Source organism: Macaca fascicularis, chromosome 12 (genome assembly GCF_037993035.2).
Source record: "Macaca fascicularis isolate 582-1 chromosome 12, T2T-MFA8v1.1".
Classification (NCBI taxonomy): Eukaryota; Metazoa; Chordata; class Mammalia; order Primates; family Cercopithecidae; genus Macaca; species Macaca fascicularis.
The window spans coordinates 4857277-4873891 of NC_088386.1; the positions used below are offsets into that span (position 1 = coordinate 4857277).

A 16615-nucleotide genomic window follows, 5' to 3' on the forward strand; every position below is an offset into this window, starting at 1 on the left:
CTTTCACTGTGCTTTGTCTTCAGGTAAAGCCACATTTTATCTCCTGTTGTGGTTCTTTGAAGGAATGGTTCGGGATCTTGATCCCACTTGTTTAAAATTTCCATTGGGAGATCTGGTCTTGTCTGTAGCGGATCTGGGCACAATGGCTTGGCCACCCATCAAGTGGAAAGTTGGTTCAACTTTAATTTCTTAGTCAGAGTTTTGTAAGCTGAATGATTTGAGATGTCTATGGTGGTGTCTCTTGTTTCCGCTGTTAATTATCAGTCCTCTTCGATTAGGGCATAAGCAAGATTAATTTTTTTTTCTCACAAGTTGATGCAAATTGTTGGCCACTATGGGCTTCATCTTCAACATCTTCTTGTGCTTTCTTTAAAGAAGTTATCCATATGCAAACTGCTGATTTTGGGGGCATTGTTTCCACAAACTTTTCATAAGGCATCAATAATTTCATCCTTCTTTCACCTAAGCTTCACCACAAATTTGCGTTTGTTTTTGTTTCAATTTTAACAGAATTCATGTTGCTTTGATAAGGGCCTTTTTCATAATGATGTCTTATCCTTTTTAGTGCCTCAAACCTAGATCCTAACAGACATGTTATAACAAGTTAGTATGAGTTTGTTTTGGTGCAAAAAATTTTTGAAATCCAAGCTTAGTTTTTTTATAATACGCATTTTCTATGAACGTTTTGAAGACCCTTTGAAAGTCAAATTAGCATTTCATTTCATTTGTATATGCAGTCTTTTAAATATTTTCTAATTTCCATTATTTCTTCTTTGACTCATGCTATTCTGAAGTATGTTGTTGAATTTGTGTGTGTATATATATATTTTTATGTATATAAAATTTGTGTGTGTGTGTGTGTATATATATATATAAAAATTATCTTTATGTTATTGATTTTTAACTTAATTTCATCATGGCCAGAGAATAGGGTTTATAAGATACCAAGATACCAATCCTTTGACAGTAGTTGAGACTTTTTTTTTTTGGTCTTAGTATGTTAACAATTTTTGTAAATATTTGTTTTTTGTTTGTTTGTTTGTTTGAGATGGAGTCTCACTCTGTCGCCCAGGCTGGAGTGCAGTGGTGCAATCTCGGGTCACTGCACCCTCTGCCTCCTGGGTTCAAGTGATTCTCGTGCCTCAGCCTCCTGAGTAGCTGGGACTACAGGCACGCACCACAATGCCTGGCTAATTTTCGTATTTTTTTAGTAGAGAAGGAGTTCCACTACATTGCCCAGACTGGCCTTGAACTCCTGACCTCGTGATCTGCCCACTTCGGCCTCTCAAAATGCTAGGATTACAGACGTGAGTCACTGTGCCCAGCTCAATTTTTGTAAATATTCTATGTAGACTTGAAGAGAATGTGTATTTCTTTACTGTTGTATGCTGTGGATATTAATTGTTATCTATCTGTCTATTGTTATCTTTTATCTTCTATCTTCTATCATCTCTACCTACCTTCCTATCCAGCTACCTACCTACCTTCCTTCTTGATCTCCATTATATCAAGACTGGTGTATTTTTCAAATCTTGTGTGTCTCCTTCCTTCTCTCCCTCTCTTCCTTCCTTTTTCCCCTCCCTCTTTGCAAGACAGCTGTGTCAATATTTCCTGAAATAATGGTGGATTTGTCTATTTCTCTGTGAAGTTCCTACCAACTTTTGCTTTATATATTTCAAAACCATATTTCTAGGTGCATACAAGTTTATAACTATTGTATTAGCTTTGGGGAGTTGGTATTTGCATTTTTTTTTTACTTTTTTACTTTTATCTTTTCTGCATTGATATTTTAGACCTATTTCTTATAAATAGCATGTTTTACTTTTCTATTATGACAATCTTCTCTTTTAAGTGGAAAATGTAATAGATTTGCATTAATTGTATTTCTAATATAATTTATTGCTTTCTAATAACTCACTTTGTACTTTCTGTCCAATCTTTTCTATATTTGTTTCTCTTTCTTTTGAATTGATTAGATTTTTTTTTCTTCCATTTTTTGGGGGCTCTGGTTTAGAATTTATACATTTTTTTCTGTCATTTATTTAACAGGTTTCTTTAACTTATCAAAGTCAAAATTTAATAAATTATAATTTCCCCAAACAATATAGGACCCCAAAACATGTTAATTTTAACTCCTTTCTAAATACAGTATTGATGCACAGTCTTTAAGTTTTACTATATTTCTAACCTTATTGGACATAATAATTATTATTATTTTTGTAAAATCAGTATTTGTTTAGATTTACTTATATTTTTTCATCATGTTCTTGACAAATATGAATTCTAGGTTGACAATTTTTTCTACTTTCTCCTTGAACGTATTATTTCAGTTTTCATGGCTTCCTTTGTTGTTGTTGAGAAGACATTTGCCAAAATACTGTTGATACATTAAAATTTAGCCTGTATTTTCTCTCACATTACTGCTAATACATTCTTATTCTCATCAGTATTTAGCACTTTCACTGTGATATGTCAGGTGTGGATTCTTTGTATTTATCCTATTTGGGTCTTTGGGATTTCTGTATTCTGAAGATTGGTGTCTTTAGTTAATCCTGGAAAGTTCTCAGTCACCTATTCCCTCCCACCATTTCTTTCTTCCCCTTCTGGAAGTCTGGTTAGATGGAGTCTAGCTTTCCTTACTCAGCCCTCCATGTATCTTTGACACACATCTGAAGTAAGGACTTAATTTTGCTTAACATACTTGGTGCTCAGGGAGCCCATTTGCTATGAGAGTCTGGTTTTCTAACTCTGGGTCTCCCTTGCCAGGCAAATACTTTTACTTCCTGAGTCAGCAAGCTGGTGCCTTTCTGCATCTTTGTCTCTTTTCTGAGTCCACAGAAACGTCCTCCTTGCATCTGAGGCTACTTTCCCTCTTTTGTGCTTTATCTTTTATAACCGTATATTTAGAACAGAAGTGATGCATCTAAAGAGGAGGTTTACATGTGCTATCTTGACAGAAAACATTACTTCTAAAAGTATGTAAAAGAGACCGAGACCATCCTGGCCAACATGGTGAAACCCTGTCTCTATTAAAAATACAAAAATTATATGGGCATGGTGGTGGGTGCCTGTAGTCCCAGCTACTTGGGAGGCTGAGGCAGGAGAATTGCGTGAACCCAGGAGGCAGAGGTTGCAGTGAGCCGAGATTGTGCCACTGCACTCCAGCCTAGCGACAGAGTGAGATTCCATCTCAAAAGAAAAAATAAAATGTGATAATAATGATATTAAGCCTAATTTTTTTTTAAAATTTATTTATTATTATTATACTTTAAGTTCTAGGGTACATGTGCATAACGTGCAGGTTTGTTACATATGTATACTTGTGCCATGTTGGTGTGCTGCACCCATCAACTCGTCAGCACCCATCAACTCGTCATTTACATCAGGTATAACTCCCAATGCAATCCCTCCCCCCTCCCCCCTCCCCATGATAGGCCCCGGTGTGCGATGTTCCCCTTCCCGAGTCCAAGTGATCTCATTGTTCAGTTCCCACCTATGACTGAGAACATGCGGTGTTTGGTTTTCTGTTCTTGTGATAGTTTGCTAAGAATGATGGTTTCCAGCTGCATCCATGTCCCTACAAAGGACACAAACTCATCCTTTTTTATGGCTGCATAGTATTCCATGGTGTATATGTGCCACATTTTCTTAATCCAGTCTGTCACTGATGGACATTTGGGTTGATTCCAAGTCTTTGCTATTGTGAATAGTGCTGCAATAAACATACGTGTGCATGTGTCTTTATAGCAGCATGATTTATAATCCTTTGGGTATATACCCAGTAATGGGATGGCTGGGTCATATGGTACATCTAGTTCTAGATCCTTGAGGAATCGCCATACCGTTTTCCATAATGGTTGAACTAGTTTACAATCCCACCAACAGTGTAAAAGTGTTCCTATTTCTCCACATCCTCTCCAGCACCTGTTGTTTCCTGACTTTTTAATGATCGCCATTCTAACTGGTGTGAGATGGTATCTCATTGTGGTTTTGATTTGCATTTCTCTGATGGCCAGTGATGATGAGCATTTTTTCATGTGTCTGTTGGCTGTATGAATGTCTTCTTTTGAGAAATGTCTGTTCATATCCTTTGCCCACTTTTTGATGGGGTTGTTTGTTTTTTTCTTGTAAATTTGTTGGAGTTCTTTGTAGGTTCTGGATATTAGCCCTTTGTCAGATGAGTAGATTGCAAAAATTTTCTCCCATTCTGTAGGTTGCCTGTTCACTCTGATGGTAGTTTCTTTTGCTGTGCAGAAGCTCTTGAGTTTAATGAGATCCCATTTGTCAATTTTGGCTTTTGCTGCCATTGCTTTTGGTGTTTTAGACATGAAGTCTTTGCCCATGCCTATGTCCTGAATGGTACTACCTAGGTTTTCCTCTAGGATTTTTATGGTATTAGGTCTAACATTTAAGTCTCTAATCCATCTTGAATTAATTTTCGTATAAGGTGTAAGGAAAGGATCCAGTTTCAGCTTTCTACTTATGGCTAGCCAATTTTCCCAGCACCATTTATTAAATAGGGAATCCTTTCCCCATTTCTTGTTTTTGTCAGGTTTGTCAAAGATCAGATGGCTGTAGATGTGTGGTATTATTTCTGAGGACTCTGTTCTGTTCCATTGGTCTATATCTCTGTTTTGGTACCAGTACCATGCTGTTTTGGTTACTGTAGCCTTGTAGTATCGTTTGAAGTCAGGTAGCGTGATGCCTCCAGCTTTGTTCTTTTGACTTAGGATTGTCTTGGAGATGTGGGCTCTTTTTTGGTTCCATATGAACTTTAAAGCAGTTTTTTCCAATTCTGTGAAGAAACTCACTGGTAGCTTGATGGGGATGGCATTGAATCTATAAATTACCTTGGGGAGTATGGCCATTTTCACGATATTGATTCTTCCTATCCATGAGCATGGTATGTTCTTCCATTTGTTTGTGTCCTCTTTGATTTCACTGAGCAGTGGTTTGTAGTTCTTCTTGAAGAGGTCCTTTACATCCCTTGTAAGTTGGATTCCTAGGTATTTTATTCTCTTTGAAGCAATTGTGAAAGGAAGTTCATTCATGATTTGGCTCTGTTTGTCTGTTACTGGTGTATAAGAATACTTGTGATTTTTGCACATTAATTTTGTATCCTGAGACTTTGCTGAAGTTGCTTATCAGCTTAAGGAGATTTTGGGCTGAGACAATGGGGTTTTCTAAATATACAATCATGTCATCTGCAAACAGGGACAATTTGACTTCTTCTTTTCCTAACTGAATACCCTTGATTTCTTTCTCTTGCCTGATTGCCATAGCCAGAACTTCCAACACTATGTTGAATAGGAGTGGTGAGAGAGGGCATCCCTGTCTTGTGCCAGTTTTCAAAGGGAATTTTTCCAGTTTTTGCCCATTCAGTATGATATTGGCTGTGGGTTTGTCATAAATAGCTCTTATTATTTTGAGGTACGTTCCATCAATACCGAATTTATTGAGCGTTTTTAGCATGAAGGGCTGTTGAATTTTGTCAAAAGCCTTTTCTGCATCAATTGAGATAATCATGTGGTTCTTGTCTTTGGTTCTGTTTATATGCTGGATTATGTTTATTGATTTGCGAATGTTGAACCAGCCTTGCATCCCAGGGATGAAGCCCACTTGATCATGGTGGATAAGCTTTTTGATGTGTTGCTGAATCCGGTTTGCCAGTATTTTATTGAGGATTTTTGCATCGATGTTCATCAGGGATATTGGTCTAAAATTCTCTTTTTTTGTTGTGTCTCTGCCAGGCTTTGGTATCAGGATGATGTTGGCCTCATAAAATGAGTTAGGGAGGATTCCCTCTTTTTCTATTGATTGGAATAGTTTCAGAAGGAATGGTACCAACTCCTCCTTGTACCTCTGGTAGAATTCAGCTGTGAATCCATCTGGTCCTGGACTTTTTTTCGTTGGTAGGCTATTAATTATTGCCTCAATTTCAGAGCCTACTATTGGTCTATTCAGGAATTCAACTTCTTCCTGGTTTAGTCTTGGAAGAGTGTAAGTGTCCAGGAAATTATCCATTTCTTCTAGATTTTCCAGTTTATTTGCGTAGAGGTGTTTATAGTATTCTCTGATGGTAGTTTGTATTTCTGTGGGGTCGGTGGTGATATCCCCTTTATCATTTTTAATTGCGTCGATTTGATTCTTCTCTCTTTTCTTCTTTATTAGTCTTGCTAGCTGTCTGTCAATTTTGTTGATCTTTTCAAAAAACCAACTCCTGGATTCATTGATTTTTTGGAGGGTTTTTTGTGTCTCTATCTCCTTCAGTTCTGCTCTGATCTTAGTTATTTCTTGCCTTCTGCTAGCTTTCGAATGTGTTTGCTCTTGCTTCTCTAATTTTTTTAATTGTGATGTTAGAGTGTCAATTTTAGATCTTTCCTGCTTTCTCTTGTGGGCATTTAGTGCTATAAATTTCCCTCTACACACTTCTTTAAATGTGTCCCAGAGATTCTGGTATGTTGTATCTTTGTTCTCATTGGTTTCAAAGAACATCTTTATTTCTGCCTTCATTTCGTTATGTACCCAGTAGTCATTCAGGAGCAGGTTGTTCAGTTTCCATGTAGTTGAGCGGTTTGGATTGAGTTTCTTAGTCCTGAGTTCTAGTTTGATTGCACTGTGGTCTGAGAGACAGTTTGTTATAATTTCTGTTCTTGTACATTTGCTGAGGAATGCTTTACTTCCAATTACGTGGTCAATTTTGGAGTAAGTACGATGTGGTGCTGAGAAGAATGTATATTCTGTTGATTTGGGGTGGAGAGTTCTATAGATGTCTATTAGGTCTGCTTGCTGCAGAGATGAGTTCAATTCCTGGATATCTTTGTTAACTTTCTGTCTCGTTGATCTGTCTAATGTTGACAGTGGAGTGTTGAAGTCTCCCATGATTATTGTGTGGGAGTCTAAGTCTCTTTGTAAGTCTCTAAGGACTTGCTTTATGAATCTGGGTGCTCCTGTATTGGGTGCATATGTATTTAGGATAGTTAGATTAAGCCTAAATTAAATGAGCTTTCCTTTGCTGCATGATCTTTGAGCCTAGTTTTGCTTTGTCATGTAATCTGAGAAAGGGGTGTGGGTTCATGTGCTGTAAGTGTTTACATGTTTGTGGGCTTTCACGTCTTAGTAGGTGAATGTTAAGGAATTGTAAGGTGAGATACCCAGGGAACGTATTTGCATGCTCTTCACTTCTTTTCTAGAGATAATGGGTTCGTCTAAATTAGGAACTTTGAAAAGCAGCAGGAATTTCCACCATTTTGGCCTGTGGTGAGGGAGGAGTCCCTCTAATCCATCTCTTGACACTAAAAGTGATGTTTCTGGATTCGAAATTTGATGATGCCACTCCCTGCTGAGAATCCTCCTGGGGATCCCTCTGATTACAGAGCAAAGTAGAAACTTCGTAGCTGGACCCGCAGGGCTGTCAGTGAGCATCTTCCTGTTTCCGTCTCTGGGGTTGCCTCCTGCCACCTTCCCCGCTCCACCTATATGCTCCAGCGACTCACAGCGCTTTGGACATGTCACAGCCATTTCTACCTAATCATTTACCTCTTCCTGAAATCCCCCATTTGCTAGCTCAGATAAGCGATAAATCTGGTAACTCAATCATACGTCCTTACCCATTCAGTACTAACAGAGTTCTTCCTCTGAGGTTTTCTTGACCAACTCCTCTCTCTCCATCCTGCCGTCTTCTGGGTCATACATTGAAGCATCTTGTAGTTTTCTCTCTCCCTGTAGTTAGCAAGCTTTATGGCCATTTTGGGGTTACTTTCTATTATTGTTGCTGCCTCTGGGAACTCCCTGAGGACGGGTATTGTCCTCTGTAGACCTAGTGTGCACACGGGACCAGGCACATAGCAGGTCCTCCGTGCGTGCTTGGTGACTTGGAATGAAGGTGTGTTCTTCCACTATGGTGTGTGGGTGGTGGTGTGCCAGCTCAGGGTCCTGCAAGTGCTGCTCTGCCTTGGCCTAGGAGCAAAGCTTCCCGCTTGAATCCAGGGCAACACCATCCCCCAGGGCTTCCCTCTGTCCTGAGAATTGAGTGTGTGTATCCAGATAAGACATTTCTGGAAGGATGTACCATTACCGCCTCCATTATCCATTATCCCATCCCCGGCAGACATCTCCGGTAAAGCAGGGAAATCCCAAAAGAACAGCTACCTTGTGGGGTATCTCTGAGAACATGTTTGCCCTGCTCCTGAGGGTTTGCTTGGGAAAGCACCTACTTCCATGGGAATAGATGCCACCTCTGCAAATGGGGATGCCGGCTTGGTGTCCCTACTCACCTTGAGGTAAGCAGGAGGGTGTCTGGGCCCTCTTAGAGCAATTCTCCTGCAGGTCCCTTGGTTAAACAAACCCCACATTCCCAGATCTTAGTGTGGATCTTCCATCTCAGAGCTAGCATTTTCTAATACGTTGTGTAGTTTTTACATGTACTGGCTGAAGCCTGGGTTCAGCTCTGGGCTTTGCCACTTTGTGCCATGCAATTTGGATGAGTTTTCTAAGATTTATTTTCTCTATTTCCTCATCTGTAACATGGGGAGGAAATAATAATACCTACCTCAAAGGATTGTTCTGAGCATTAAATGAGTTAACAGATTATACCTTGTACATAGTGAATGCTTAGTACACTTAGAAATGTTAGTCAGAACTGATGTCTAATGCACTGTGTAGCCTCAGGAAAGCCCTTGCCCCATCTCTTAGCTGGGCCACATAACCTCTTCTGTGCCTTCTAGCAGCTGAGGGTCCTGGTTCTCTCCCATTTCACCAGTCAGTCCCACCCTAGTTGGCTTCCAAACACCCACGGCATGTTAGCAGTGCAGCTGGGCACAGGTCTGGAATCCCTCTCTGAAGGAAGGGCCTTGACTGTAGTTTGGGTGATAATCATGATGATTCACTTTTTCTCTTTTGGTTCTAAAGACCACCCCCTTGGGCGTGGGCTGGAAAATACTCTGTAATTTACAAGAGTGCCAATTCTTGGTGAGGCGCATCGAATTTTTAAAATTCTTTTTATTATATATTTTTGGTAGGGGATGTGGAAAAGTACTTGGTAGGAGAAAAGTATCTGAAACAATGACCCATCAAGACACCCACAAAGGTGTCTGATCCTGGAAGGCAAAGAGAAGAGGTACAGCCTGAAGCTGCCTCCTGTCTCGGCCTCTGAAGCAGGTGGGGTCTTGGAAAACTTCCTTGATTTTGATGGAACTTCTTTTAGTGGTCTTAGCACCCTAGGTAATTACCCTTAATATGCAGGTGAAATTTTCCAATCTTTTCTGTGCTTTTTTGGCATGCTTGAGTTTATAGTGGGTATTATTGTGTATTTTACTGTTTTTCACTTGACATTATATCACAAGCATTTCCTCAGCGTATTAAAAATTCTTTGGAACATCATTTTCTTGCTGTAGAATATTTAATTGCAAGTCTACATCATAATTCTCTTAACATTCCTGTAACGATGCAAATTTAAATAGTTCTGTATTTTTTCTATGGCAAATAGAGCTATTATAAGCCTTTTTTAAACGGAAATTTTAGTCCGTATTTCAACACATTGTTTTCAGGATAGACTTTCAGAAGTAGAATTTTTGGATGAAAGAATACGAACATTTACGAGATTCTTGGCTCACTACCAAATGTACTGTCAGCGAGGTCATGCTCACGTTTCTATTCACCAGCCAGTGCGAGCCTAGTGACTTTGGGTGATTCTTCTAAATGATCTCTGCCCTAATTAATACTTTAAAATGCAATACACACATGTACACCCATATTTACTACACATATATATGCACATACGTGTATACATATATATAAGTGTATACATATATATCTACCTATCTTTATCTATATCTAAATCTGTTCTATCTATCTATAGCTACGCCTCTGTAAAGTTGACCCTGGAACAATGTGAGGGTTGGGGGTGCCACCCCCATCCCTACACAGTCAGAAATACATGAATAAGTCTTTTGACTTCCCCAAAACTTAACTACTGATAGACTACTCTTGAGTAGAAGCCTTACCTATAACCTTAATCAATTGTTATATGTATCATAGTATATTCTCATAATAAAGTAAGCTAGAGAAAAGAAAACATTACTAAGAAAATCATAAGGACTGGATGAGGTCCTTAGTGCTTGCGCTTGTAATCCCAGCAACTTGGGAGGCTGAGGTGGGAGGGTGGCTTGAGCCCAGGAGTCCAAGGCTGCAGTGAGGTATGATTCTACAGCCTGGGCAACAGAGAGAGACTATGTCTCAAGAAAATTATAAAGAAAAAAAGAAAATCATAAGGAAGAGAAAATATATTTGATATATTTATCATTCATTAAGTGCAAGTAAATCGTCAGAAAGATCTTCATCTTCACGTTGAGTAGGCTGAGGAGGAGGAGGGGTTGGTCTTGCTTTCTCAGGGGTCTCAGGGGTGGCAGAGTGCAAGAAAATCTGCATATGAGTGCACCTGCGCAGTTCAAATCCGTGTTGTTCAAGGGTCCGCGCTGTATATATACATGTATATACAAATATACATGTATATATTTGTATTTTTTGATCGGTAATGCAGCTGTACATTTTTTTCCTGTTAGAATCATTTTTCAATGGCAGGTGATTAATAGTGGGTGGAATAAACAAGCTACACAACTTCCTTCTACCTCCCTGGGGGGTAGCTGCAGTTAGCTGCCAAGAATTCCAATTCAGCTTTGCTATTTACAATCTCCAGCCTTGTTTTAAAAATCAAACATGTCTGTGAGGGGAAAATCTCTCTCCATATAAACAAACAAACAAAATCTTTCTGATAGTACATTTCAACAGGGTATTGAAAGGAATGAAAAATACTCATGGTAAAGAGCTTTCTTTACTTTTAGGCACCTCTGCATCTCACTACATTGGCTAATTATAAGTTTAAGGAAGAAGAAAGGAACAAGGTTTATCACCCCACCCCCCGGCCTTTTTTTTGTGTTTTTTTTTTTTTTTTTTTTTTTTTTGACAGAGTCTCACTGTGTCACTCAGGGTGGAGTGCAATGGCCCAATATTGGCTCCCTGTAACCTCTGCCTACTGGGTTCAAGCAATTCTCCTGCCTCAGCCTCCTGAGTAGCTGGGATTACAGACACGTGCCACCACACCTGGCTAATTTTTGTATTTTTAGTAGAGACAGAGTTTCACTATGTTGGCCAGTTTAGCCTCCAAATTCTGGCCTCAAGTGATCCCCCCACCTTGGCCTCCCAAAGTGCTGGGATTACAGGTGTGAGCCACTGCGCCCGGCCTATCACCCCTTTTTTACTAGTGAGGAACAAAGCTCCAAGAGGAGAGCCACCTGACTCTGCTCCATGTCATCTCCCAGGAGCTTCCTTGTCTTATTCACCTAGTGACTATCAACTGCAAGACACCAACAGATTCATTCAACTGTCAGTGCACATGTGGTTTCCAGTAATTGCACAGGTACCCAGTATTGAATGGATGCCTAGTATTGCTCTGGTATCTAGTATTGCACAAATACCCAGTATTACACAGGTGCCAGTATTGATCAGATGCTGGTATTGCACAACTTTACCCAGTATTACACAGGTACATGTTGCCCAGGTGCAGACATGCTAATGTTGGACAGCTGTCCGGTATTGCACGGGTACCAGTATTGCTCAGGTGCCCAGTATAGAATAGGTGCTCAGTATTGCAGAGGGGCCAGTACTGCACAGGTATTCTGCATGGCACACGTGTTGATATTGCTCAGATGTTGGTGGTACACAGCTGTCCAGTACTGCTTAGACGCTAGTATTGCACAGGTGCCAGTATTGCCCAGGTGGCTAGTATTCCACAGCTAGTCGGCATTGCACAGGTGCTCAGTATGGAACAGATGTTAGCATCGCACAGGTATCCGGTACTTACAACTTACGTGAAGCCTGCTCCCTCTGGCATCTCCATGACCTCATTTCTTAGGAAAATGAGAAAGTGGGACACAAGTCCCATAGTGGATTTTGTGACCTTGTCTGAAACCCTCCTGGGTATTTTGCCTGACTTCTAGCACAGCCTTTTTTTTGGTCTCATGTTCTCGCATGGGCGCAGGATGGCATTCCGAACCGAGAAGGGTGTGTCAGAGCTGAGCTGGGGAAGAGGAGTGGGCTTGGAATCCTCTATGTTTTCTTCCCTCCTGTGTCCCTCCCACCACACACTCCACACACATGCCTCGGCATCCCTTTCTGCTCTCCTGTCTCCAGATGAAGAGGGAAGGTGGTGGACCTTCTCACTATTCTCCCTGCTTCCTCTCCGCCTGGAGGGACGTACTTGGCGGAGAGCTTTCTAATACTCATCCCAAAGAAGAAAACTTGCAGGGTAGAATTTCTGACTCAGGTCAAAAGCCTGGGTGGAATAGCCTTCCCCTGGCCTCCCAGAGGCATAGAGGCCAGGCCTCATGGGGTAGCCCTTCTGAATCCTTTGCTTTCCTTTTCTCTCTGGGATCCTAGTTAGGTATCTTTTGTTGTGGAGGAGCTGCAGATGTGTCTCTGTGATACTTAAAAACTTGGTTTATTCCGTAGAGATTTTAGTTACAAAGGCAGATGGACGGTCTTCATCCACCAACCGAACAGGTCTAGTTTGATCTTTTGCTCTAGGGGCTATTGTGTTCTGTACACAAGGTGTTTCATAACCAATTCAGGGTCATATCGATTCACAATTGCGTTAAAAGAGGATTTTGGTGCTCACTTAGGCAGCACATATGCTAAAATTGGAATGCTACAGAGAAGATTAGCACGGCCCCTGTGCACGGATAACATGCACATTCATGAAGCATTCCATATTTTTTTTTATATATATATATATATATATATATATATATAAAGAGGATTTTGTCTCCATCCTGAGAGATCTCTCATAAGGTGCTTTTCCCTATTCAGGCCTCAGTAATTTCTAGGCTGTCTTCGTCCCCAGAGTACAACTTCTAATTCCTCTCAATATTGGATGCAACGTGATTTGCAAATCTGACCATATCTCCTCCCACTTTCCTCCTGTAAAGGGCTCTTACTACCTTCAGTTACAGCACAGTGGCCAGCCCCCTCATTACCTGGTTCTTTACGGTCTCTGGGTCTGGAGTCATCCTCGGTTACTTCCATACGTGCCTGAAGCTGCAGGAAGAACTGCATACTTGCAGGTTCCAATATCACCTCGATTTCTCTGCATTTGTCATCTGCTCACCTAGATAGCTCCTTCAAAACCCGTCTCAGAATTCTCCCTCCAACAATCCTCCCCTGACTTCTCCTCAGTCCATTTGGTCCTCCATGATGGACCCCTTGCAGCTTGAACTATTTTAACACATCTCTTATTGCAGCCAGTGTCCTCCAGGGAGCCAGCAAGGCCTTGCTCAGCTCCAAGTCTCTGGCATTGCACCTCCTGTAGTGTCAATGCAGAGAACATTTGTGTCCTGAATGAAAGAATTAGCGGTGTTATCTCTGCCTGGGAGCTGAGGTCTGGATGTCTACCATCCTTTCACCGTAACACCTCCATTTGTTACCTTAAGAAGACAATGTCCGTGTACTGTAGCTATGAACGAGATGGTCCTTCCCGGGCCAGGCGCGGTGGCTCACGCCTGTAATCCCAGAACTTTGGGAGGACGAGCTGGGCAAATCACCTGAGGTCAGGAGTTCAAGGCCAGCCTGGCCAACATGGTGAAACCCCTTCTCTACTAAAAATACAAAAAAATTAGCTGGGTGTGGTGGTGGGTGCCTGTAATCCCAGCTACTTGGGAAGCTGAGGCAGGAGAATTGCTTGAATCTGGGAGGCGGAGGTTGCCGTGAACCAAGGTTGCATCATTGCACTGCAGCCTGGGCAATGAGAGCAAAACTCCATCTCAAAAAAAAAAAAAAAAAAAAAAAAAAGGTCCTTCCCTAGAGAAAGGAGTGACCTGACTCTGACTTAGGGCATCTTGGTAAGCCCACAGGATGCTTTATCTTGAGAGAGCTGTATATAGAACTTGTTTCTAAGTACTTTTTGAGAGAGAAAAAATGATAATAATTTCAGCTACTTAAAAAATAAAAGGTGGCTAACGTAATGTATTTGGTTCTAAAACGACTAGGAGATCTGCATATCTTAACATCAGCTTTGGAGGTCTATAATGTTCGCAGGAGACCTCTTGATTACAGGATGATCTTAGAATAGAGGCTGGCGAACTCCACCCAACCTTCTTGCCAGGGCTCTAGATTTATGGATCCACCCATGAACCAAGACATGTTCACAGCTGTATGCCTCTATGTGTTCCTGTCATAGCAAACCAATAAAAAAGACAAGCCTGCAGTGAGATCTCTCATACACTGGCCAGAGGATGGAGAAGAAAAGTTTTCTACTTTTTTTTTTTGAGACGGAGTCTCGTTCTGTCGCCCAGGCTGGAGTGCAGTGGCACAATCTCAACTCACTATGAGCCCTGTTATTTAGTGCATTGCGTTGTTCATTCAACATGTATTTATTGAGTACTCACAGGTACCAGGCATGATGTTAGGCAGTGCCTACCTCGTTAGGAGACAATTCTCCAAGGGTCTCTTGCATTTTTCACGTCTGTTGAGCGAGGCAGGAACTGCACTGTGTTCTCGACTACATTTTCCAGGCTGTTTGTGTATTAAACAGACTTGGAAGACCAAGTAGTAGCTCCATCCAGTGCAAAAGGCAGGCATGTTACTGCCCATTATGAGATTCTGATTTTCTTGGTTCAAGATTTCTCTTCTGGAACTCAACCCACCATATGGATAAACGTCCTCTGAGATCACCCACATCTCCCACGTGTAACTTGGAGATGAGGAGATGTCATTCAAATATGCTGATGTCATACTGCTTGCTGGGCTGTACGTGCCTTTGTCTCTGACCCAGGAATCTCATCTATGTCAGCATCTATGAAACTGGTGTAGGCCAAATTGCTCACTTAAAAGCAGGGCAAAACCTCAGACCCTTCACAGTTCTTGGCAAGCTTATATCCTCATTTAAATTACTATTCAAAACATGAAAATGCGAATATTTTGGCCATCATGTTACTGGTAAGGATCCTGGAGCACGGAAAATTAAGTAACTCTTCCTAGGTCACACAGAGCTAGTTAGTGTCTGAGATAAGATTTTTGTCCAAGTCTGTCCAATTCCAGAGCCACTCTCTTTTCATAACATCGTGCTGACATGCTAAATTGCAAACGTTAAAATGCCTGTAGTTCCACTTGTGGCACTGGGCCAGTTAAAATCCTGTTGGCCCCTAAATCATTCCCGTTGCTACGATGATAAAAATATTTAGGTAAGGAATGAAAACAATTGAGCAGCTTCTCTCCAGGGAGGACAAAAAGATAAAATCATGAAGGGGAGTTCCTTCCATTAAAAAAGAAGAGAAAATTCTCTTTAATATTTACGTAACAGTTGGCTCAAAGCCTTGACCTCCTGCTGCCTCTTCTGGGGAATGGATGAGATCCATCTCTCTCCAGGCAGGATGGGCCGAGTCATGTGAAACTCAGACTAAACAATGGAGCAGCTGGAGCAGCGGGTGAGCCCCGGGGTGGGGAGGCCTCCAGCTCCGTGGGCAGGGTCTGAGCCTTGCTAGACCTTTTGAAGCCCCTTTGTGAATTTCCATGGTGCATTTTTAATCTTTTGTCTTGTTTAATTTGATCATTATCTTATCCATATGATAGAGACTGACCTATTCCTTCAGTGACTCTTTATTACCTATGCAACAGAGTCCAAATTTCTTAGCTTGGGACCAAAGCTGCTCTATGGTCAAGCCCTTATATACTGTGTAACTGGCCCAAGCCTCCCTTCCTCTCTAAAGCCTTTCCTAAGTCCATCTCACTCTCCTTAGTGTTTTAGATTGATTTGTATCACTACTCTCTCAGCATCCATAATACTTTAGGGCTTATATACATTTACATGTTTATCTTCTCCCCTAAGCCATGGACCCCTGAAGGCAGAGGCTGCTATATTCAGCTATGTAATTCCAACACTTACATGGTACCTAATAAATGTTTGTGGATTACAGCAGTATACTCAGACACACACACATATATATTACCTATCTGTCTCTGGATCTGAAATTTAATCACTAAATACTCTTAGTTTGGGAACGAGCACTTTGAAGAAGCACAAATCATCTAAGGTTAGTAGGGAAGCTTTGGCTTGATGTAATCTGGATGATCACTTTCCTTTTCATAAGAGTGGCCCGGGTGCAAGTGTCCTGGGTGCTGGAAGTGTGGATGAGGAGTGACCGGGCTGGCAGCACTTGCTAGCTCTATAAGCTAATCGTCCCACCAAAAGCAGGTAGGCTCCACTGCATCATCTCTCCCCAGCACGAGGAGGGACCTCTCAACCAGGCCAGCTCTGACTGGGGATGGGGATGCTGGCAGAGGTGCCTGGGCCATCACTGTTCGGGGCCACTGGGTGGCAGAGACCTGGCTGAGGATTCTCTGATCCCAGCACTGGTGAGTCATGCCAGCATTCATGAGTCTTGATGCCACCTGCTCTGCTCCCTGGGGAGCTCCTGCTGACTTATCTCAACCTGCTGAAGGGAGGCCAGACAGGCCTGAGTTAAATGGCTCCTCTGCCATTAGCAGCTGTGAGACCTCCAGCAAAGCTCATTGACCCTTCTGAGCCTCAATTTCTACAGATCTAAAGGGAGGATAAGGATATCCA

General features: G+C 41.5%; 1 protein-coding gene and 1 non-coding gene across 4 annotated transcripts in view; one reads left to right on the plus strand and one right to left on the minus strand.

Annotated features, from left to right (window-relative positions):
* Nucleotides 1-16615, minus strand: part of GYPC (glycophorin C (Gerbich blood group)) — a 92130-nt gene that overhangs the window by 27350 nt on the left and 48165 nt on the right. The gene's annotated exons all lie outside the window — the stretch shown is intronic.
* Nucleotides 12666-12772, plus strand: LOC123568238 (U6 spliceosomal RNA). The gene has a single exon (XR_006691440.1). It is a non-coding gene; the product is annotated as a U6 spliceosomal RNA (small nuclear RNA).